Source organism: Balaenoptera borealis, assembly GCF_965194805.1.
Source record: "Balaenoptera borealis genome assembly, chromosome: 6".
NCBI lineage: Eukaryota > Metazoa > Chordata > Mammalia > Artiodactyla > Balaenopteridae > Balaenoptera > Balaenoptera borealis.
Genome location: NC_138863.1, coordinates 73197223 through 73221393, shown reverse-complemented (window position 1 = coordinate 73221393; position 24171 = coordinate 73197223). Strand labels below are relative to the sequence as shown.

Genomic DNA, 24171 nt, shown 5'->3' with positions numbered 1-24171 from the left:
AAGCTTCAAAATAGGAGTTGAGGCAACTAGGCACTAAAACACTCAGCTCTGCCATAAATATGTGTTAATTGGGCTTCAGGTTTAGCCACTGTAAACAATGAGACATCAAAATATCATGGCTTAAACAAGATAGAAATATATTTCTCTCTCATGAAACGTTCCAGAGAGTAGTGGTCCAGAGCTGCCAAGGCAGTGTTGCTGCATAGTTGCTGTGTCTGGGTGTCAGGCAGCTCCCAGTTCTCATTAGGTCCTGCCAGGAGGGAGGGAGGGATGGAGAGCCAGGGGAACAGATGGATTCCTTTTTGGAGGGCGTGGTCTAAAGAGGCTTGTTCCTCGTATGCATTGAACTGCGTGAACTGGGTCGTTTGGCCACAGTGAGCTGCCCCAAAGGCTGGAAATGCAGGCTCCAGCTGAACAGCGATGGGTTCGGATAAAATGATTATCAACAAACAGCAGTTTCTGCCACAGTCTACTTGGGAAGCGTGTGGGTGCCCTGGCACCTGGGCCTCGTTACTCCTCTGCCGTCTTTTCTACCTGCCTTACTCTACCCTCCTTTTGATTAGTGCTAGGCTGGGCTGAGCTGTAGTGGATATTCATGGTGGTCCAGAAAGGAACAGTATCAGAATCACTATACTGATTTTTATATTCTCTGTTTAACATTTGTAAATAAGAAGTGCTGTGGAGGATAGACCAAAATTTTATTTCCTTGGGTTCCTTTTTTTAGAATTTATTTTATTGGCATATAGTTGATTTACAATGTTGTGTTAATTTCTGCCGTGCAGCAAAGTGATTCGTATACATATATATATATATGTACATTCTTTTTCATATTCTTTTCCATTATGGTTTATCAGAGGATATTGAATATAGTTCCCTGTGCTATGTATACTAGTGTATATCTGCTAATCTCAAACTCCCAGTCCATCCTTCCCCCACCTCCCCTCCCCCCTTGGCAACCACAAGCCTGTTCTCTTATGTCTGTGAGTCTGTTTCTGTTTTGTAAATAAGTTCATTTATATCATGTTTCTGAATTCCACACATAAGTGATATCATATGGTATTTGTCTTTCTCTTTCTGACTTACTTCGCTTAATGGGATAATCTCTAGGTCCATCCACGTTGCTGCAGATGGCATTATTTCATTCTTTTTCATGGCTAAGTAGTATTCCATTGTATATATGTACCACATCTTCTTTATCCATTCATCTGTCAGTAGGCATTTAGGTTGTTCCCATGTCTTGGCTATTGTGAATAGTGCTGCTATGAATATAGGGGTGCATGTGTCTTTCTGAAATATAGTTTTGTTCAGATATATGCCCAGAAGTGGGATTGCTGGATCATGTGGGAACTCTAGTTTTGTAAGGAACCTCCATACTGTTCTCCATAGTGGCTGCACCAATTTACATTCCCACACAGTCTATGAGGGTTCCCTTTTCTCCACACTTTCTCTAGCATTTGTTATTTGTAGATTTTTTTTAATGATGGCCATTCTGACCTGTGTGAGGTGATACCTTGTAGTTTTGATTTGCATTTCTCTAATAATTAGCAATGATGAGCATCTTTTCATGTGTCTGTTGGCCATCTGTATGTCCTTGGAGAAATGTCTATTTAGGTCTTCTGCCCATTTTTCGATTGAGTTGTTTTGCTGTTGAGTTTGATTTCCTTGCATTCTCAGTAAGTTTCTATCTTTAAATGCTTTTTAAAGTTTGTTTCCCCTTTAAGCCTAAATATGCCAATTTTTGAAACCCTGTTAATATTGCTTAAATTTTTAAAAATCTTCATTGAACTTTTCATGCTATTGCCATCTTGTAAAAGAGTAATAGAAATTGCCAAATATGCCTAGTATGAGTAATTAATGTTGCTATGAGATCCTAAATGTTGCATTTCTATTTCTTTACTTCTCTGTTTCTGCATTTGGAAAAATTATACTACCCCAGGGTCTTAAATTTAAATGTATTTTTATAATGTCATCAGGTTTCTCTCCAGAGTTATAGTTGTCAGCATTTTCCCCCTATTACCTGAAAGCTTCTTCCCCTGCAGTTTATAATTGGAAATGAGTAAATTTCAAAGTGTAATCTCAACGAAAACATTCCTTTTTTAGGGAAACAAAAGAAGTTTTCTAATTCAAACATTTTGATCCATAAGAGTAAGAAACTTTTCATTCTCAGTACCTAGAGCAATGCCCAGCATGTAAGTACGGTACTCAAATACTTGTTGACTAAATCATATTTAACTTTTTAAATTAAAAAAATTTCCCATTTTTAATCTGTATGCTTAGATTAAAAAACTGCAAAATTACATACTTAAAGTGTTTTGACTATAGCAACTACCCCCCAAATACCCAATGTATTCACATACAGCACATGCACACACACACACGTATGCACACCTGTGTGCATGTATACACATGCATTTGTTTGGAGGTCAGGCCACTGGCAACTTCAGCCCTTTGAAACATACTAAAAATTACCATGAAAATGGCTTTAGGCCCTCACCCTCAACCTTATTCCCTCTAGTTTACAACATATAATTTGGTCGTCACTGTATTTTTGTAGAATATGTTTTGGATGTACAAATTTAGCCAAGGAGTTGCAGGGCAGGGAGGTGAGGAGAGGGACCAGAGGGCAGGAAAGAGAAAGGATGGAGATCAAAATTCCAAGAGGAACTGTGACAGCACCAGGTGACATTCCTACATCAGGGAAGGAGACAGGACAGCTGATGGGCAGGCTCCAGGGATTAGTGATGCCTCCATATGTTTGTGGTTATGCATGTTTCGTTAGTAAGATTATTATCAATTATTTAGAAAAGTATGTGTGTTCCATACATTCTATTTAACAAGTCAGGAGAAAGCATGATACCTTAGGAGTATTTGAAATCAGAAAATAAATTGGCATTTGAAGGAGCAGCTTTGGATATCCAGAAATTTTAATCCTGTGAAACAGCTCTTTACTCAAAGATGACGGAGAAATGAAAAATTATTAAATGGTATAAAGAATCCATGTAACCAGGTTTAGAAAGGAATGCGTTAAAAGGTTGTAACTAGGGAGAATAGCACTGAGGGACTAGACTAGTTCTACCCATCCTAGTTATCCTTACCAGAGAGGCCAAGTAGAGTTTTGTTGACAGGATAATAGCGTTTACTGAGCACTTGGACCAGGCGCCGTGCAGGTGATGGCAGTGTGTGTATTGATTAAATTCCCCATCGCTCTGTGATTTAGGAATTAACACAGATTCTCTCTTTTGAAATGCGAGGACCTGAGGTGTAAGTGGGTTAAGTTGCTCTGTGTGTGGTTCACACAATTCATAACCAATTAGCAGGAATCTTACCCTCACCCCATTCTGCCGCCAGTGACAGAGCTTGTGCCCTTGCCAGGCTTCAGGAGAGCCATGCTTAGTTGAAGCAAAACTACTGCCTAGTTTGTGGCTCTAAGCCTGCCACGTGAGACGGTGTTTCCAAGCCTCAGTCTGTGTGCTGGATAATGGGGGTAAAAGTAATCAGTTGACTCCCTACCGCATAAAAGCATTGTGAGACTCATGAGAATAAAAGCACTTAGAAATCCTCTACTTTGTAAAAATTGTTATAAGACGTTGTTATGATATTCTTATAATCAGCAAAATAAGAATATAGTTATTTCCATTTAGGAAGTATTATGTATTGATAACATTGTGCACTAAGAAATAAGGGTTAGAGTAATTTAGGCCTCAAATATTTTCAAGTTAAGAAATCTTTATTTTGTTCTCCCTGCCATAAATATCTTACTCTACACCCCACCTCACTCCCCCGACCCCTCACCCCCCAGCTTAGTGGGAGAAGTCCTGGTTATATCGTGTTCCTTTCAGTCCGATGGTATGTAAACTGCATAAGGGGACAGTGATAGTAATGAAGAATTTGTTTTCTTTGGTGACTCCTTTTGCGCTGAGTATTGAATGCGGTCTGAATGGAACGTGCCACCAGAAGCCAGAAGGTCCTTCGGTCATCCATCCAACTCTGTCTACACACGTTCGTTATCCATATATAACCGGCTGTTGGATAAGTTCACATGCATCATCTGTCCAGACTTTAGGAGAGCACAAAGCCATGTCAGGAGAGAGCCCTCTTCACCTGCAGGTGCAAACTGGGAGTGGTAACCATGAAGTGACATTTAAGGAAGGTGGAGTTCAATGAGTGAACCTTCACTGTCTCCTCTTCCTCTAACTCCCCACCCGCTGCCTTCTACCAAATCTGCCAGATCTGCCTTCTACCAGATACCTTCTACAGACCTGGTTCCATCCTTTCCACATGCACCATGCCAGAGACCCAACACTTGTAGTCTTGAGTCCTAAGCATGGCAGAGAGCAGGCCTAACTTCCACATTTAGTTGGGAGCTACTGGGCACAAGACAGTTGAGCATTACTTCTGATTAGCTTGCTTACCTCAGGAGGAAGCCTCTCTTTGCTTCCCCTTTTGGGGGCGTGGCTTCCTCACCTGGCGCCTAGGCCGCCTCTTTCTTTCTCTGTCTACTCTCATGTTAACAGCTGTTTCCTTTTCCTGCTTTCTCAGCTTTGTCCTTTTTGCTCTTCCTACAAGCCTACCAGCAGCACTGTCTCCTGTTGTTTTTGTTCAAAGAAAGTGAGGTGGAGAAGAGTTTTAAAAATTTGAGGTATGGGTAAGTCTGTTCTTTTAAGTTGTAAATTGCTGGAGGGCAAGTGCCCTTGTTGTACATTGCAGAGCATTAATAAAATCTCATGAACTTAATGCTTTTTATAGTAACAAAGCACAACCGTATGGGATTTAAGCAGATGCAGAAGTTAGGATTTTCCTAATAATACCTGCATTCAGTTCATAATCTTCACACTTACTTAAACTTGCTTCCAGTAGTTATTTGGCATATCCATGAACAGTCATAGCTATTCATTTATGTGTGTGTATGTGTGTGTGTGTGTGTTATGTGTATATCTGTATATTTACCACCTAGTGTCATGCTTGTTTCAAACCTGGTACCATAGAATTTCCTATCTGTAAGCTATTGATAAAACTTCACAAGTGCATTGTATGATTTAATTAATGTTCATAAAAATTCTTTGAAGGTAAGATCTCTACATTTAGCATTTATGCCAAGAATTATGATTGCTTTCTTCATGTAATTCCCAGGACTCAGTTTCTCCTGCATATAGTTTCTCTCATGATCAATCAAAAAAGGTTTATATGTAATACCTTTGAGAGTATTTCAAAATTAGAAGCTTTTTTTTTGGTTGAGGTAGTTACTGGATTATTCTTGCTGGTTTTAATCTTGAAAAAAATGAACTGTAAACTCAGATTAACTTGATTATCTCTTCAATCATTTACTCCTGAAATACCTTTTGACATTTGGATTCTACCCATCAAACTCTGCATTAGGCTGTCAGATTATTTTTTAAATGTATGCTGAATTTGTAGTACTATTCTAGGATTTATCTGAACTGAGTTTTGTTGAAGTAGAGAATTCTATGTGATATACTCAAAATAATATTAAATAAAATGAATAAGAAAAAGATTTCAAATGTCAATCTTTTTAGATTCCTTGGCCCAAAGAACTTAGTGAAGTTCTTTCCCCAATTTATTTTTTCATATAGTTTTGGGTTTCTTTTGGTTGTTGTTCAAACATCATTTTTCTTCAGATTTTTGCTTCACTTTCCTTGAAAGATTATGAAAACCATTTTTATTACTGCATTCAGAGAAATCTACAAACAGAAGATGCTTAAGTGAAGACGGTTAGATGGCAAAAACAAAAGGCACTGCATATTTAAAACCTGATGCTTTTTGGAATGTTCCTTTTCTAAGTAGTCACAAGATATTTGGGAGTTCAGTTGACCTCAGTATAAAGGGAACAAAGTGAAATTTTTGTTGGGAAAATAGTAGCATAGGGCATGAGCCAAAAAATGTAAGCGGTTGGCAGCACAAGTAAGGTGTCAAATTCAACCTAATTTCACTTTTGAGAAAAAGATTCCCTCTCAGACAGTTCAGCTTGGTGGATAGAAGATAAGCATTAAAAAAAAACCAAAAAAAAAAAACCAAAAAAAAACCCAGCCGGGAGAGCATTGAGGCACAGATTATGAATAAAAATCAGTGAGGTATGACTTATGGATTGAGAGAAAAATAGGCATGGAGCATATGTGCAAATGGCTGAAATATCGAAGTTCAGGCAGGGAAAGGTAAGAGATGAGTTGGAATCACACAGCACAAGGCTAGAGTAAGTCAAAGCCTTTTTTTTTTTTTAATGTTCATTCTGTCGCTGGACGCTGGGTGATTTTAGAAAAGACACTTGACTTCTCAGCATTTCAACTTCCCTACTGACAAGGTAGCCAGGGATGGTATGCTCACTGTTCAGAGAATGGCCTTTGGGGTCTGACCAGTCTGGCTTGAACTTTGAACTCATTTTTAATGTAAGTGTTAAGTCAGCATAGTAACTTATCTATGGCAAGTATGTTTCAAGAATTTGATCAAGAGAACTGCTTGCAAAATGCAAATTTGTATTTTGCATATTTTAAAGAGGAAAAGCAGACTAATAGCGGAAAGAAGAACCTGAAATATTAATACAACTAAATTTTAAATAGTACATATAACATTACACTTACACCAAAACCAACAGATATTACATGATAAGAAAACTCTAAACCACTGTCTGTCCCTCATGAATATAAATATAAAAATCTACTATAAAATATTACCAAGACCAAACCAACAATATATAAAAATTTAACTCATCATGACCAAGTATGGTTTATCCCAAGAATGCAAGGTTGGCTTAGCATTTGAAAATTAAGCAATTGTAATTCACCATATTAATAGAAAAAAGAGGAAGCCCACATCATTATCTCAGTGGATAAAGAAAAAGCATTTGATAAAAAGCCAATGCCCATTTATGATGAAGTCTCTCAGCAGACTTGGATAAAGGACATTTATGAAGAACCTAAAGCTAGTATTATATTTAATGATGGAAGACTGAATACATTCCCGCTAAGATTTTAACCAGTACAGTAAGGCAAGGAAAAGAAATAAAGGGGGGCTTCCCTGGTGGCGCAGCGGTTGAGAATCTGCCTGCCAATGCAGGAGACACGGGTTCGAGCCCTGGCCTGGGAAGATCCCACATGCCGCGGAGCAACTAGGCCCGTGAGCCACAACTACTGAGCCTGCGCGTCTGGAGCTTGTGCTCGGCAACAAGAGAGGCCGCGACAGTGAGAGGCCCGCGCACCGCGATGAAGAGTGGCCCCCGCTTGCCACAACTGGAGAAAGCCCTCGCACAGAAACGAAGACCCAACACAGGCAAAAATAAATATAAATAAATAAAAATTTAAAAAAAAAAAAAAAAAAAAAGAACTTAAAACCTTCCTCCTCTGCCAAAAAATAAATTAAAAAAATAAAATAAAATAAAAAAAAAAAAAGAAATAAAGGGCACAAAAATTGGAAAGGAAAATGAAAACTATCCTTTTACACAGAGGACATGATTTTATATGTAGAAAACTCTAGAGCAGGAGTCAGCAAACTACGGCCAGATTTGGTCTGTCACCTATTTTTGTATGAACTGTGACTGTGACCTAAGATGGTTTTTACATTTTTTTGCCTGTTCGAGTGTAAGATGGATAAAACTATGTTAGAAAACAGTTTGACAATTTCTTATAAAGTTAATCATACACTTACCTCACCATCCAACAGTTCTCCTGGGTATAACCCAGGAATGAATGAAATAAATACGACCACACAAAAACTTGTATACAAATGTTTATAGCACCATTTGTGGGTATTTACAGTACCCCCAAATTAAACAGCTTAATCGTCTGTCAGTAGGTAGGTGAATAAACAAATCACATTCATACTGCCAAACAAGAAAAAAGAAACCACTGATACACACAGCAATATGGATAAATCTCAAAAATATGCTAAGTTAAAGAAGCCAGACACAGAAGAGTTCATACTACACTATTCCATTTACATAAAATTTTAGAACAGGCAGAATTCACCTACAACAACAGAAAGCAAACCCATGGTTGCCAAGGAGTAGGGGGAGGGGCAGTACTGAAAAGGAGTTAAGGCAATTTTGGGAGGGTAACAAATATCCTAAATCTGATTGGAGTTTGTAGTTCATTGTTGTGTATGTTTAGGAAAACCCAGCAAACTCTGCATCTTTAAAATGGGTATTATTGTATGTAAGTTATGTCTCAAAGGTGACTTTAAAATAAAAAATATTATGGGTTTTTAAAAATCCTAATGTGCCTTGGCTTAAACTGGATTGTGAGCTTCAGCAGAGCACAAGCTCTTTGGTAGAGAATTTTTTAATCTCCTGCATTTAACTCGGTACTAGGCGCCCAATAAATACTTTTGAGCAAATACCTCGAGTAAAAGATAGAAACGGGGTGACCTAGTAGGCTGGGAGTAGAAGAACAAACCTCTCTGCAGTTCAGCCAGTGAGGCTCAAGGGCCGGAGTTCCAGTCTGTGCCGAGGCTGGGTGAAGCTGTTGTATATAAAGTTTTCGTTTTACATTTGTTCATCCTAACATTTATTTTTCTACTGTAGAGGAATGTGTGCAGTAAGTCTGCCACGGCTGGAATTATAGATAAAGTCTTTGGGAGGGCAGACAGGGATTCAGACGATTAACTGTCTGTGGAGTACTTTATACAGTATAGGAAACGATTTCACTGAAATAATGTAAGGAGCCTGTGTTGGTAGTTCTAATAAAATCAAGCCTGACTCACCTATTTGAGGACCAGGATTATGGAAATCCTGTATAACATCTTATACTTCAGGAGTATTTTAAGATTGAAACAGTTATATTCATATTTACATACCAAGAAACAGAATTGGATGGGTAAGTAAAACTTTAACCCTGTGGAAAAAATTTAATATTTGTATCTGGCTTCTCTGTGTTAACACTGAAGAAATCGCTTTAGGTTATACAACTCCCTAAATGTTAAGTTTCCAGTATTACCAGAGGGCACTTTTACAGAGGAGGATCATGTTTTATTTCACATCTGAAAAATGAACTTGAGTCAGTGTTCTGCTTTTTAATCCCTTAAAATGTTATTGCAGTATATTTCAGAGTTTGGGGAAGTTCTTAGTGGCCTTGCGGCTTCGTCCCTGTCAGGGAGGAGTGATTTGGTTGAATATGCACCCCACGTGCCCACCCCCGCCCCGGATTTTGGCTTCTTCCCCTACCCTTTGCTGTTCAGCACTCTGGGAACTGCGGGGCCTACAAGTAGTTAGGTGCAGTCACCCCTCTGAAGTCCATCCATATTTCATCCCTGTTTCTTTTAACCCTAATAACTCATTGGCTCATCTTTGCCTTATCATGAAGCATTTGGTTTTTTGGCTTGTTTGGATCAAGAGATGTGTTTAATCCAGGGGGTGCACTGTTGTATTCTTACTTACATTGTGTTCTTGTAACTGGACATAGATGTATCCTTGAAGAGGGAAGAAAATTGACCCCTACCTATGGAATGTTTGCAATTAGTTGGTACTTAATCGATACACACCAGACCTGGTATTTTGGCAGATGGGACTACTTCCTTCTGGTAGAGGGTCTTATGGGGTTGGTTCAGCCTTCCTCTGGCAGCCTTACTCTCAGATAGTTTTAAAAAAAAAAACAAAACAGATGAGGACTTCTTGGGGTGTAGTTGGTAGACTACCTTCCTCAGAATCATCCGTTATGTCTGCTTGTGAAAAATTAATCCTGAAATAGAATTAGGAGAGAAAAAACCTACATTTGGCAATCGCCATAGTAATAATTGTTTAGGGCACGAATCACCAATGGCTGCTAAAACTAGTGGATAAGGATGATGAGAAACAGGATATTTATATAATCTATTTACATAGTCTCAAAGTATCTCCCTACAAGATGTTATTAATTACAGAAGGAAAACAAGTGGCTTTACGGTAGGAAAACCTGATACACACCACCTAAATCAAGTGTTCTAAGTTAAAATTAACAGTAATGGGACAAATCAGTATGACGTGCCTTTTCCCACTTTCCCCTCCCCCTCAGTTTAACATGCATAGATGAATTTGAGTAAGCTAAAATTTAGGCATAATTTCCTTCCCTCTGGTCCTTTCTGTGCATAAAATATCCTAACCAGTATCTCTGGACCATGATTTCCAAAATGGAGCAAAAGCTTTGGTTGCCTTTCAGACTATACTATATGCCATAATATATCAGCAGTTTTTGACTGGTGTATTTCTGTACCTTGACAACATACAGATCCCTTTGATCTTACCTAGCTAGGTCATTTGCCTAGCCGTTTGCCTCTCTGTACAAATATCTGTTTTAAAGTTTTGAACAGTATGACTTTTTTGGTTCCTAGATGGGGTTCTTATAAAGAACACAGACCTTCCAAAAATATTCATACAGACCTACATAGGATTTGTTAGGGCTAATTGGCATCTACCAGTGCATTGCTGTATGACCTCCATGTCTCCTGGGGTATATTAGTCACCACCAACACTTGATCCATTTCCTTGATGAACTTACTCTGCAGATATCAGTGCTTTCAGTGGTCTGGTGCTCAGTGTGATTCTGCAGTCACCGTTTGTAAGGTCACCGTTTCTAGAAGAGCGAAGGCTCCCCTCCATGGGTTGCCTTGCGTGTAAGATGTTGACAGATCACCAGAGACTATGTCAGCCACCTTTTACCTTCTTATGAGAACATGTTTTATCCTCCTATTAAAGTTCATTTTAAATAGACAAATTTGGAATTGAAAACAGGCAACTTTTTTCTCATTTATAATTTATTAATAAACAGAGGGAGAAGGAAGAGATCGATTTAACTTCAGAGCCCAGAATTTTAATCTTTCATGTTGACTAGTTTGGAAAGGGTCATTAATATTCCAATGCCTGTATTTTGCATTTACTAACAAAATTTTAAATTAAAATTTTTTTATTACAATGATTTTATTGACAATATAGTGGCTTAGTTTGATAAATATTATTTTCTCTCAATCATTGCTTTAAAAATCGTATGGACTTTTAGAAATGAAAACGTCTAAGTTGTGTAAAATATTTACAATTATGCCTAATATGTATGGTTGTGGTTTTAAAAAGGGTTCTCAAATGATTCAACCTAATGTAAATGGCATTTTACCTCAGAGCAATGTGGCTAATGGTAATAGCATTGTCCCAACGTCTTAAAGGAGAAAACACCAGAAGGGTCAGGCACACACTCTCCTGAGGCCCCTTACTGTGGCTCTGCTCCAAACAAAGTTACATTTATAGATATCTCAGGGAAAAAAAATTATTCTACTGCCAATGACAAGTTAAATCGGACAGTCTGTTAATGTGAAGAAATGTTGCCTGAAACATAGACATCTACTTGCAATGTACATCAAGGTGGATTAGTGAGTGAACCTATAGCATTATTGCCAGAATTATAAGAAAGGTACCTGTGAATGAAATTATCATAACATAATGAAAAGAAACTATGGCGATGTGTGTTAATGTTTTTAAGGCAAGTTTATTGAGGCATAATTTACATACAATAAAATGTACCCTTTTAGTGAGCAGTTCTATGAGTTTTGCAAATGAATACAGTCAAGATTTAGAACATTGGGACTTCCCTGGTGGCTCAGTGGTTGAGAATCCGCCTGCCAATGCAAGGGACACGGGTTCGATCCCTGGTCCGGAAAGATCCCACATGCCATGGAGCAACTAAGCCCGCGTGCCACAGCTACTGAAGCCCACGTGCCTAGAGCCCGTGCTCCGCAACAAGAGAAGTCACTGCAATGAGAAGCCTGCACACCGCAACCAAGAGTGGCCCCCGTTCGCCGCCAACTGGAGAAAGCCCAGGCGCAGCAATGAAGACCCAACTCAGCCAAAAATAAATAAATTAAAAAAAAAAAAAAAAAGATTTAGAACATTTCCATCATCCCAGAAAACGTTGTGTAAAAGGTTTTTCAAAAGGTGGCTGTGAGTCGTCTTTGGACAAACAACCGTGTGACACAGCAAGCACTTTGCCGCTGAGACTGTGACTCCATGGTGGGGTGATCCCCGGTGCTCCTCTTTGGCTGCACTGTCTGCTAGGGTGGCAGCTTGATATCTCTTCAACATAAGATCTTTCCAATTTGACAAACTCGTAGAGTCCACCTGCTTCTCGGTCCCAATGGAGAATCCCTGGAGCTCTGTGTTCTGGTGAAAAACAGTGTTCGCAGCCGCTCTCGTTGCTAAAATTCTATAGCTGTGGATTTTAAAGTTTATGCAAGAGTGGACATTTATGTTTTGGTTTTTTTTTTGTTTTATTTTGTATTTATTTGGTTGTGCAGGTCTTAGTTGCGGCAGGCTTGCTCCTTAGTTGCAGCTCTCCGGCTTCTTAGTTGCGGCACGTGGGCTCTTTAGTTGCGGCATGTGGCATCTAGTTCCCTGACCAGGGATCAAACCCGGGCCCCCTGCATTGGGGGTACGGAGTCTTAACCACTGTGCCACCAGGGAAATCCCGACATACATGTTTTAAGTATTCAACATTTATCGTTACTTTGTTAGTTTAGGTTTAGGTTTGCAAAATTAGTACTTTAAGAGAAAATTTTAAAACTTCTGGAAAATGAATGAGGTACCATACCAGGAGTGCACAGTCTAGGTAGCCTAGCCTTTTAAAGATGTCAATGACAGAGAAAACAGATTAGGTTGCTGTGCTGCTTATTTATGTTTTTTTATGTCAAAAATACAACTATATATTCAAAATGACTTGCACGAATCAATTTTTTTTTTCAGAATAACATTTTGCAAATACACTTACTTAATTGTCATTATTTATTCTTTTCACTGTTAAGTACTAATGGTCATCCTCTAACGTAATTCTGGTTTGCCTGATAATGCTTAAAAGGAAAAGAACAATTTCCTTTCTTAGCGTTAAAATTCCCACCAGGCCTGTGGTCTTTGGGTTAACTTTACCAAAGCAATTAAAGCTATTACAAGGACACAGTTTTTATTTGGCCAGATAGAGAACCCCAAACTGTTTGTTTCTAGGTTAGAGAAAATGCATTAATTTGTTTAGCACTACTAGTGTTTCTCTAAATCTTCCCTTTACTGTAACAGCAAATGCAAGTGGGTAAGCCAATTTCTTGGCTGTGAAGCCGCTCGCAGGGTAATTGATCAAATTGGCAGGGACTTAGCTTGCCTGCTGCTCGACTAAAACCATCTCAGCCAGGGTTCTCCCATCTGGTATTTGATCACCCTTGGCCCTTCTTTATCCCAAAGAATACAAGTATAAACTGAATATAACTAAGTTTTAAAAGAGAGATGTCAGCCACTTATTTACCCTAGCTCCTAAGGAAAAAAAAGTATTTTCCTAAAGAGTAGTTTCCTAAAATATAGGCATATCTGTTCCTAAAATCTTTTGACTTTGTGCAGAAATTTTTTTTTTAGTCTTTGCAACTATTTATATTTGCTAATTTACCAGTGCTTACTCTGCTTAGCTGTACTATCAACCTCATTTTTAAATTATGTTTGCAAAGTTAATTACACTTATCTGTAAATGGAAAAATCAGAATAAGTATTTCATATTAACATAATAGCTTTAGAAAAGTAATTTTGCAGCCTTTTATTGCAATGTTAAGTAACAAATGGTCACTTTGAAAGAGCCAAATTCGATTTCAGTGCTTTTTTTTAATAAACATAATAGACTTGTAGTAATATGCCATGCTTCTGTATTGTGATTGTGGTAGGCAGAATAATGCTCCTCTCTCCAAAGATACGAGGTCCTAATACCTGGAGCTTGTAAATGTTACTTTATTTGAAAGAGGTCTTTATGGGTGTAATTAAATTAAGGGCCTTGAATGTGGGAGATAATACTGGATTATCCAGGTCAGCTCTAAATGCCTTCACAAATGTCCATAGAAGAGAAGCAGAGGGAGATTTGACACATGTTCAGAAGAGAAGGCAGGGTGAAGGTGGAGACAGAAATAGCAGTGTTGGGGCCACAAGCCTAGGTAAGCCAGCAACCACCAGAAGCTGTAAGAGGCAAAGAACAGATTCTTTCCTTCAACCTCTGGGATGAATATATCTCAGCTTACAACCTTGATTTTAGTCAAATGAAGCTAATTTCAAATTTCTAGACTCCAGAACTAGGAGAGTATAAATTTCTGTTGTTCTAAGAAACACTAGGTTTATGGTGATTTGTTATAGCAGGCATAGGACACTAATACAGGTTTTGATACCAGGAGGTGGGATGCTGATGTAACAAATACCTAAAATGTGGAAGTGGCTTTGGAATTGGATAACAGGTAATGGCTGGAAGAATTTTGAGGCACATGATAGAAAAAGCCCAGATTGCCTTAAGGTGACTGTTGGTGGAAATATAGACGTTAAAGGTGCTCCCAGTGAGAGCTCAGAGGAAATGACGAATATATAACTGAAAACTAGAGGAAAATTGATCCTTGTTAAATAGAGGGAGAAAACTTAGATGAATTGTCTCCCACAGTTGTGTCAAAAGCATGTAAGTGATGGACTTGGTATTTAGCTGAAGAGATTTCCAAGCAAAGTGTTGAAGATGTGGCCTGGTTTCTTCTTGCTGCTCATAAAATGCAAGAGGAAAGACATAAATTGAGGGAAGGACTCTCAAGCAAAAGCAAACCACAACTTGAGGATTTGGAAAATTCTCAGCCTATCCAGATCACAAAAGACAGTAAGATTAGAAGATTCACTGTTAGGTAAGTGTGCTCTGGAAAGAATGCCAGGGGTGTAGGTGGACAGTCTTTAGTACTGAAGGGATTAGATGTGTGACTCATGGGTCCCATCAGCCATCTCAGCAGAATACTGGAATGGAGATAGGATCATCCAGGAAAGATCTGTGGAGGACCCTCTTTTTTAATGGCATGAATATACAGGAGACCTACAAGGTTTTTGAGAATATTATATCAGCAGCGACAATGCCAGTTTGACTGAAAGGGACAGAGACAGGGTGAAACATAAGAAAGCTGTTGGACTTCCAAAATTGCATAGTCAGAAAACAGGCTTATAAAACTACTCAGGTGCAAATATGTGCTACCCTTCAAGAAAAAGGAAAAATTACACCAAGGGTAGAGCCTCAAGCCACAGAATATTATTCCCAGGCCTTGAAACCTTGTCCCCACTGGATTTTGAAATTACTTGGGCTGGGTGGCTCCTTTTCCTTCCATTTTTCTCCCTTTTGAAATAGGGATGTCATAAGTGAATTGTCTCCCACAGTTGTGTGGAAAGCATGTAAGCAGTGAACTCGGATGTTTAGCTGAAAAGATTTCCAAGCAAAGTGCTGTCATATAGGAATATTAAGGGTAGGGTTTTCTTTTGGCTCTAGAGGCCAGTAATTTGCAGACATTAATTACCTGATCACACTGTGGATCAGGCCCCCACTAACTGCCAGGTTGTGCCTGGGCGCTGGGCCTAAGATCTGTCACCCCAAGGGACAGGTGACTGACAACTCACCCCCTGAGGCCTAAGACCCTCCACAACCTAGAGGACCCACCATACCTGCACCTGAAGCTCAGTGGGATCGCTCTGCTCAGCTGTCTACACCCCTTTCCCTCTGACAATCCACAGGTTTTTGCACTACTTCCTGAGACCCAAGTACTCAATCTCTCACACCTCACATTGCCTTCCTTTCGTCACCAGAAGTCCATGCCTGTCTGGTTATCCTGTTAGCTGCCGATTTCCCATCCCCATCCTTCTGTCTGTCCTCTTGTCCAGTCTAACCCCATTCTCCCCGTGCTGCCTCCCCAACCCTTCTCCCACGTCCTCTGGAACTCCTGCTCTGTGGTCAGCCACTAACCCCACATCCTCAGCCTTCTCATCTTTATCTTTCCTTCCCCGCTTCTCTCCTTAATAGCAGTCTGGTTGTCCCCTGAGGGGACCCCACATTCAGTGAAACCCACTCTAGGGGTATCTGGTTATTCTCTTAATCTCTGGGTTTCTTGAGCTCGGGAAGGAGTCTTTATTCTCCTTGCTCCCCGGTCATTCACATTTGCACTCCCTGCACTAGGCCTGCTCCTTTGAGACTCCCTTGCCTGGCTGCGTCACCGTCACCGTCACCCCCTCCTTCTCCTCAGTGCTGTCATTTGACCACCTTCTGGTTACTCAGCCTCGTTCACTGCAGACCCGACTCCCAGTTCCCGGCCACTCCTCCAGCTCCTCCACCATGAGTCTCTAGGTGACCTCAGCATCCACCCGGACAGCCCATCCAGTCTCTGGCAGAGCAGTTCCTTGGCTTCCTCATGTGGAGTGACCTTTTCCTTTAAACATTGTATTCTTAGACCAAAAAACCCTGTCCTTTAGCTCACTTCCTTTGTACTGGCCCCAAAATAATTCTTCATCTTTATTAAAAACTATTTGTTGGTCTTGCCACTTTCTCTATACCTTGAGCAACCCCACCATTGATATACTAAATTCACATGGTCTGAGAATAGGGCAGGTAGGACTCCCCACGGAGAAATCAGAATGCCGTATCTAGAAGGCAGGTAAAAAGATGCTAGGTGGCACAGGCAACAGGTGTCCATTATATAATGCTTGCAACACTGCGTATTTCCACTGTATTGGGTTGGCCAAAAAGTTCGTTCGGTTTTAAGTAAAAGACACTTCATTTTCACCAAGAACTTTATTGAACAATATATTTATTAACCGAATGAACTTTTTGGCCAACCCAATATTATGATCACTATTTGCTTGCTTGAAATAAATAGTCCTGAATATTCTAATTGTATTAATAGATTCTAAGGAATTTGTCTCATAAAAGCCATGCCTAGTCAATTAAATATAAATACATGTTTATTTAGTGAAAGGATAACTTCTAATTGTGCTCTAGGTAGTTCAGGGAGTTCCCCAGTCTTCTAAGAGGAAGGCCAAATACGACATCATCAAAAATGAAAGAAAGGAAACAAGGGACCAATCTTATGTAAACTTTAAGTGCTTATAAAGTAATTAAGGTTTGAGATTGTTCAGTCAGTTCTTTCTTCTCTGGAGCTTGTTGCTGTATTTGTAATTGTGAGCCATCTGTCCTCCTGCCCAGTAGGCTTCTGGGACACCACCTTTCCCTTACAGCAGGTAAATGTTAAGGACATGTAAACTGATTTTAATAATAGAGCAGAATGTAATTAGAAAGGCAGATCTGCTGTAGAAACATTGTACCATGCATTACAAAACTAAATGTAAAGATTAGAGCCACACCACTGGGTGTTTCTAGTAGCATAAATAACAGATACGGTTGTGTAAAAATGACTTCATGAACAGTCCTCTGTCCTTTGTTTTGAATGCTTGTGAAATGTTTTACTCTGTCTCCAGCACCCTTTACAGCCAAAATGTGGGAAGAGTTGGTTAAATGTATTGTATTTAAACGTAAAGATGGATGGCGATGATTTGAATTTGCTTTGAGTTGATTTTCTGATGCTTGTGATGGATTTTGCTCATGCTATCTGTATTCTCACCTGCTCTTACTTTTGGTCATGAGATAATTTGTAGGATGGCTGCCATTTTGTGATAATCCACAGACGTAAACTACTTTTTTTCTCAGTAACCTGTTTTTTGTTATTAGTATACTGTCCCAGCTGAGCAACAGGCCAAGTCTAAGTATAATCTACTATGAGACTGAGGTGGTTTTAACCTCAAGGTTTCTTTTTCTATGGTTATTTTGGCCACTGTTTATTTAACTCAAGGTACAGTACTTTAATACTCCTGATCAAATTCTAAGGGCAGTATTCTGTCAAAATCACAATGGAGAATTAAATAAATATTTATGAACCAGAATAAGGATTAAATAGTTACCTGTGATAAAGGGTAGTAATGCCTTATTTATCACATTACTACGCTGTGACATTGGCAAGTTCTGAAACAGTTTAAAAATATCTCTCTTGTTTTCTAAAATAGAAGGGAAATGGGCTACATACAATTAAACACATCTCAATGTGAACCTAAGTGTGAAAAATATCTTTACACAGGGTAGTTTATTTTTTAAAGTTCTTCAATACACTAATGGCATACAATTTAGTTTAACAGCTCGGTGTGTTATAATCAGGAGTGTGAATAGGCAATCAAATACTTCTGTGAAATTCTGCTTCCCAGAGAATTCATGGCGGGCCTGTTGCTATGGTACAGTCTCACCTGGGACTTGTTTAGCTTCTTTCTCAATCAGATATATTGACAATAATGAGCTTAGAAACAGAAATCTGCATAGAAAATTCAGACTGGAGAAATCCAGATAGATAAATGAAGCAATATAGCACTTCTTTTCCGACTTGCACTTACAAGTTCTTGTTTGTGATCCCAAGAGTTTTAAGATCCACTGAAGACATTGCTCTCTCTCTGTAAAGTGAGCTGGACATCACAGAAGGCCCTGTTTATCAGATGGGAAACCATAGAGAAGATATCTGTAAATAGCTGCAAACTAGATTCCCTTCATCCACAGCTGCTTCCCTGGAATTTGAGACCACTACGGTACTACTTAACAGTGCCATCTTGTTTAGATAATGCCAAAGAAAGACTGATGAGTCACAGTTATTAAATTGAAGGAGGTGATCACATCAGAGTACAATAACAAGCCAGGCAGCGAGACCTCTGATGGATTCCTTAGGCTTGTGTTTTTTTGGTTTTTTGTTTTGTTTTGTTTTTTAACAGTTATTTGCAACGCTACTCTGGGGTTGACCTTTTTTTTTTTTTTTTTTTAATTAATTAATTTTTGGCTGTGTTGGGTCTTCGTTTCTGTGAGAGGGCTTTCTCTAGTTGTGGCGAGCGGGGGCCACTCTTCATCGCGGTGCGCGGGCCTCTCACTGTCGCGGCCTCTCTTGTTGCGGAGCACAGGCTCCAGACGCGCAGACTCAGTAGTTGTGGCTCACGGGCCTAGTTGCTCTGCGTCATGTGGGATCTTCCCAGACCAGGGCTCGAACCCGTGTCCCCTGCATTGGCAGGCAGATTCTCAACCACTGCGCCACCAGGGAAGCCCAATTTGTGTTGTTTTTAAGAGGTTGTTATCTCCCTCTCTTCACCTGGAAATCAATTTCATTGCTACACTCTGTAGGTCACGGTGTGAGGCTGAAAGACAGTGATAGAGACCACCAACTCTGGAGTCACACCTCTTAGCTTCATCTCCCTGCTCTGCCATCTGCCAGGCGTGTGACCTTAGACACTCACGATCTGCATCTCAAAAATGAGGGTAATGATACGTACGTCGTGGGGTGGTTATAAAAATTAAATAAGAGATACTTAGCACGTAGGAGTCATTCATTGGTTATTGGTTGTACTCATCATGTACGATATGCATGGAAAGCATTAGTACAGTATCTGGCTCATAGTAAGCACCTAATAAATAATAGCTAGTAATACTAGTATCATTATAATTCCTTAAGTGAATCTCTGCTAGAGTCTTATTAGATTATAAGAGAATGGTTAAAATTTGGTGTATTCAATCATAAAACAATTGTACTCATATGAGTGAAAAGGGGTGGAGAGCCAGAAACCACCCAAGCCATTCTATATACTGTCCTGGAGTGCAAGGGTGCCGGGCTAGAGTCATCAGCCCAGCAGCCTTTACAATGAACGTGTCATTGTTCTTAAATTAAACCCAGCTAAGTATGTGCTGTTCTAAAACTCTGTGCTGTTCAAACCAGCTTACTGTGTGCTGTGAGAAAATGCTAAGGTTGGCCAAATTATGTATTTTTACCTACCATCTGATATTCTTGACTTTCATTACACAATACTGTTAAAATGTTTTATTTTAATTATAAACACATTAGTTTATTTTAAAAGATAAGTGTCACAGATGTGTACTTAAAGTGATCATTTAGGTTTAGTTTCAAGGAGAGTAGTAAGAGAGAGCCATAGCCTGCCACGTGGTGGTATTTCCACGCCCTTTCATTCACTCTGCTGATGGACTCAGAAGGTCTCCTCTGGCAGACTGAGTTATCTTTCCTTCCCAAAGGGACCAGCCTTCTCATTCTTACTCACACATGCATGCAGCAGGCATGGTCCCAGGCACTGAGGCTGGTGCACCTCTGAGGCAGGTGTAGACCAGTGGACTAGCCTCTGCTTACCTGAGCCTCGGGCCTGGACAGGCACGCGGACTGAACCTGACGCTCTGCCGACCACCTGCACCAAGCATTTGGCTCAGAGGCACCATCCTCTAGGCACATCAACTTCTGCTTTTAGGAGAGAAGACAGTTACAGAGTTCAGCTCCATCTTTTTCATGTCTATTAACTGTAGGTATGAGTTGTTGGCATGACAATTACTGATCAGAACATCTTCAAAAAACAAGAGGAAAAAGCTGTTTTTCAGTATTTTCATAAAATAGACACAAGGAAGGAAATTTTTTTTTTTCTTGGCCACGCTGCTTGGCTTGCAGTCTCCCAGTTCCCTGACCAGGGACCGAACGTGAGGCTGTGGCAGTGAAAGCTCTGAGTCCCAACCACTGGACTGCCAGGGAATTCCCAGGAAGGAATTTTTTTTTAATTGAGGTGTAATTGACATATAATTTTATATTAGTTTCAGATGTACAACATAATGATTCAATATATGTATATATTGTGAAATGATCACCATAGGTCTAGTGTTAAGGAATTTCTTAATAGAGTAAGATGATGGGAAATATTGAATAAAGATTTTGGGTTGCATTGAATCAGTATCTGAGTATTAAATAGCAACTTAACATATTTACCCACCAATCCCCGTATTGTTCATTGGCATTCGTCATGCTGCCTATAGAAATCATACATTTTAATTTTGTGACGGTCCCTAAATTTGGTAAAATTACTTGTTTTGAAAGTTAATAAATAGAAAATAGAGCACATGATACTAGCAAGAAGCAACCGCTCTTTTCTTAGTTGTTTGTCATGAGTGGTGTTTCAGCCACCACTTTCTTCTTGGGATATATAAAATTGGATCCTCTTTATGTGAGGTTTAAGAAGAGAAAACAAAAAATGACAAAGCAGAGCTATTGAGAACAGAATATGATCAGAAGGTGAAAGAAGTAAATTATTAACTGAATGGTATAATAGCATTGTACAATACAAAGAGCTAAGTAAAAATGGAATCCAAGGCATCTCCTTATAGTCCAGATTACTTTATTTTTTTCTCCACTTAGGAATTGAAAATACTGTATATCCCCAAATTTTTGGCAAGTGAACCTATTAGGGAAGAACATGGTGCTTTTTTCAAATGTATATTTGTTACTATATAATGCCCAACTCTCTAAAAACAGCTTTATGGTATATGCAGCATTTAACAATTCCTCTGTGATGTGGGTGTTATCCCCATTTTACAGACAGTTAAACTGGGGCTTATAGATGTTAAAGTGACTTTTCAGTATTATTTAGCTAGTAAGTGACAGAGCCTAGAATCAGATCCAGGTTGGAGTGCAAGTCTTAGAATCCTTGCATCTTTGTTGTACTCTACCTCTAACCACATGCTTCTAAAGAGACTTACAAGTTTTTGAGCTCTAGGACCTGGGTAAGCAAAACTCTGGCCCACAATCCAAATCTGGCCCCCGCCTGTTTTTTTGTAGCCTGCAAGCTAAATGTTTTTGGGGTTTTTTTTTTACCTTTTTTAATGGTTTAAAAATAATTAGAAGAAGGTGATTTCATGACACCTGAAAATTAGATGAATTTCAAATTTCAGTGTTCATAAACAAAATCTTATAAGTTTGCTTAAATTTGAAACAAAATTTTGGATTTTTAAAAAAATATATAGAAGCAATACAGGTATTATCCACTGATGGATGAATATATAAACAATTGTGGTATATACAAACAATGGAACATTATTCAGCCTTAAAAAGGAAAGAAATTCAGACACAAGCTACAGCATTGATGAAGCTTGAAAACATTATGCTAAGTGACAAAAACCAGTCACCAATGACAAATATTGTATGATCCCACTTATACAAGCTACCTAGAATAGTTAAATTCATAGAGACAGAAAATAAAATGGTGGTTGCCACAGGCTGGGTGGAGGGAGGAATTGGGAATTATTGAGTATGGTGTTTCAATTTAGGAAGATGAAAAAGTTCCGGAGATGGATGGTGGTGATGGTTGCATGACAGTGTGAATGTACTTAATGCCACTAAGTTATACACTTAAAAATAGTTAAAATGGTAAATTTTGTGTTATGTATATTTTACCCTAACATGATTTAAAATTGAAAGTTAAGTGTACGTCCTCTTCCAGAATTTATTTCCAAAAGGTATGTTGATATATAGAATTTGTAAGAAAGATTATGTGGATTTGATTTTTATGGTTACACTGAGCATAAGTTGTTCCTTCCTTCCCTACTTGTTAGAAGTTTTTGGAAGAAAATTCATTAAAACTATAGAACTAGCTGAGAAGCACCTTTCTAAAGATACCAATTCTTTATTAAAGAGTCCTGCAGAGTTTTAAGAGAACTATATACGTAGAATTCATTATTAATCAGTTCATTATACAACATTTATTTTCACGTAAAGTATTTATTACTGCTATCATGTATTTCATTCCCTTTATGAAAACTAATTCTTAAAACATGCTCTTTTTAAATAGGTCAGAATTGGAGCTTTTAACTAGTAGTAAAAATTAGGTTCTTAGTGTGTTTTTTTTTTTTTCTTAGTGTGGTTTTAAATGAAAAAACAATTCTTATTCTATTGTATTTGTAAAAATTAGTAACAAATGAATACCCAAGTTAAAAAAAATTAAATATTCACCTAAAAAGTATGAAATAAAAAGTAAACTACCCTACAAATGTCCAGTCCATTTTCCCAATGGTTAAAACTTTACCTGGTTAAGTTTCTTGAGTATACATCAAGAAAAAAAGGTTTTCTGCTTACTCCAGCATCTGTATTTTTTAAAAAAACAACTGCATAGCTTTATTTTCCTGGGTAATCTTTCTTATAGATTATTCCACACCAGCACATGTGGGTTTACTTCAGCCTTTTCTAGCAATTGCATGGAGTCCCATCTTATAGAGGTATGTAATATATTTAACCAGTCCCTCGTTGATGGATGTTAGCTTGTTTCTAGTTTTATTTAATTGGTCGGTTTTGTGTACCTTTCCAAGTATATCCAAAGTCTCAGCATTAGAACTGATGGGCCAGGGCTTCCCTGGTGGCGCACTGGTTAAGAATCCGCCTGCCAGTGCAGGGGACATGGGTTCGAGCCCTGGTCCGGGAAGATCCCACATGCCGTGGAGCAGCTAAGCCCGTGTGCCACAATTACTGAGCCTGTGCTCTAGAGCCCTCGAGCCACAACTACTGAGCCAGCATGCCACAACTACTGAAACCCGCGCACCTAGAGCCCATGCTGTGCAACAAGAGAAGCCACCACAATGAGAAGCCCGCGCACTGCAACGAAGAGTAGCCCCCGCTCGCCGCAACTAGAGAAAGCCCATGCGCAGCAACGAAGACCCAACACAGCCAAAAATTAAAAAAAAAAAAAAAAAATGCACTGAATGATTAAAAAAAAAAAAAAAAAGAACTGATGGACCAATAGGTCGGTACACTTTTTTTTTTTTTTTTAGGTATTATTAAATTGCCCCCACAAGAGTTTGCACCAATATACATCCCCATGGCACCTTTTCTCCATGCCTTTACCAGTGCCAAGAACTTGTAAATCCACGTGCTGTTGCTCATTGTTTGAATGGGTCATTAGAATATTATTGAACCCTTCAGAGTACTTTAGTAACTTCAAAAAGGTAAAATCATCTATTCTCCTCTCAATCAGAATACCATTTTCCAGGAATTAGATTGTTTCCTAAGCAGGATCTGTCCTGGTACTATTTAAACAGTATTTTTTTTAGCCCTTTTATTCTTTTATTCTTAGTTTTTGGGGTTAGATTTTAATTAAGGAATTCATATGCTAGCTACAAGTGAAACAATACAAAGAAGATAATAAAAGAAGATTACATTTATCTTCTTTTATTTATTTATTTAAATAATGTCTTGACCCCTTTTTCATTCCCACCCTCCTGAGGCAACCAGTCTTCCTGATCTGCTATATTCCTGTCATAGTTTTCTCCATGCTCAAACTAACCCATATAGAGGTTTTTTATTTTATTATTTTGCTGTGTTTTACTCAGCTCTTCAACTGGCTTTTTCACTTAATTGCATGTAATGGTCCTTCTGAGGCAACAGATAAAGGTCCAGCTCATTCTTTTTAACAACCACATATATAGTAGTTATTACATGTAGTGTGGAGATTCCATAGTTTGTTAAAATATTGCCATATAGATAGATTCTTAAATTGTTTCTAACAAT

At 38.8% G+C, this 24171-nt stretch overlaps 2 protein-coding genes and 1 pseudogene across 27 annotated transcripts in view; 2 read left to right on the top strand and 1 right to left on the bottom strand.

Moving 5' to 3' along the window:
- The window catches only part of UPP2 (uridine phosphorylase 2), a 454968-nt gene extending 436985 nt beyond the window's left edge, over window positions 1–17983 (top strand). The window contains exon 8 of the transcript XR_014245560.1: window positions 7020–17983. The gene's annotated coding sequence lies outside the window, so the exon portion shown is untranslated. The remainder of the gene's footprint in view (window positions 1–7019) is intronic.
- Window positions 1–24171, bottom strand: part of LOC309630263 (heterogeneous nuclear ribonucleoprotein R pseudogene) — a 499447-nt pseudogene that overhangs the window by 81360 nt on the left and 393916 nt on the right. The gene's annotated exons all lie outside the window — the stretch shown is intronic.
- The window catches only part of PKP4 (plakophilin 4), a 246574-nt gene that overhangs the window by 92125 nt on the left and 130278 nt on the right, over window positions 1–24171 (top strand). The gene's annotated exons all lie outside the window — the stretch shown is intronic.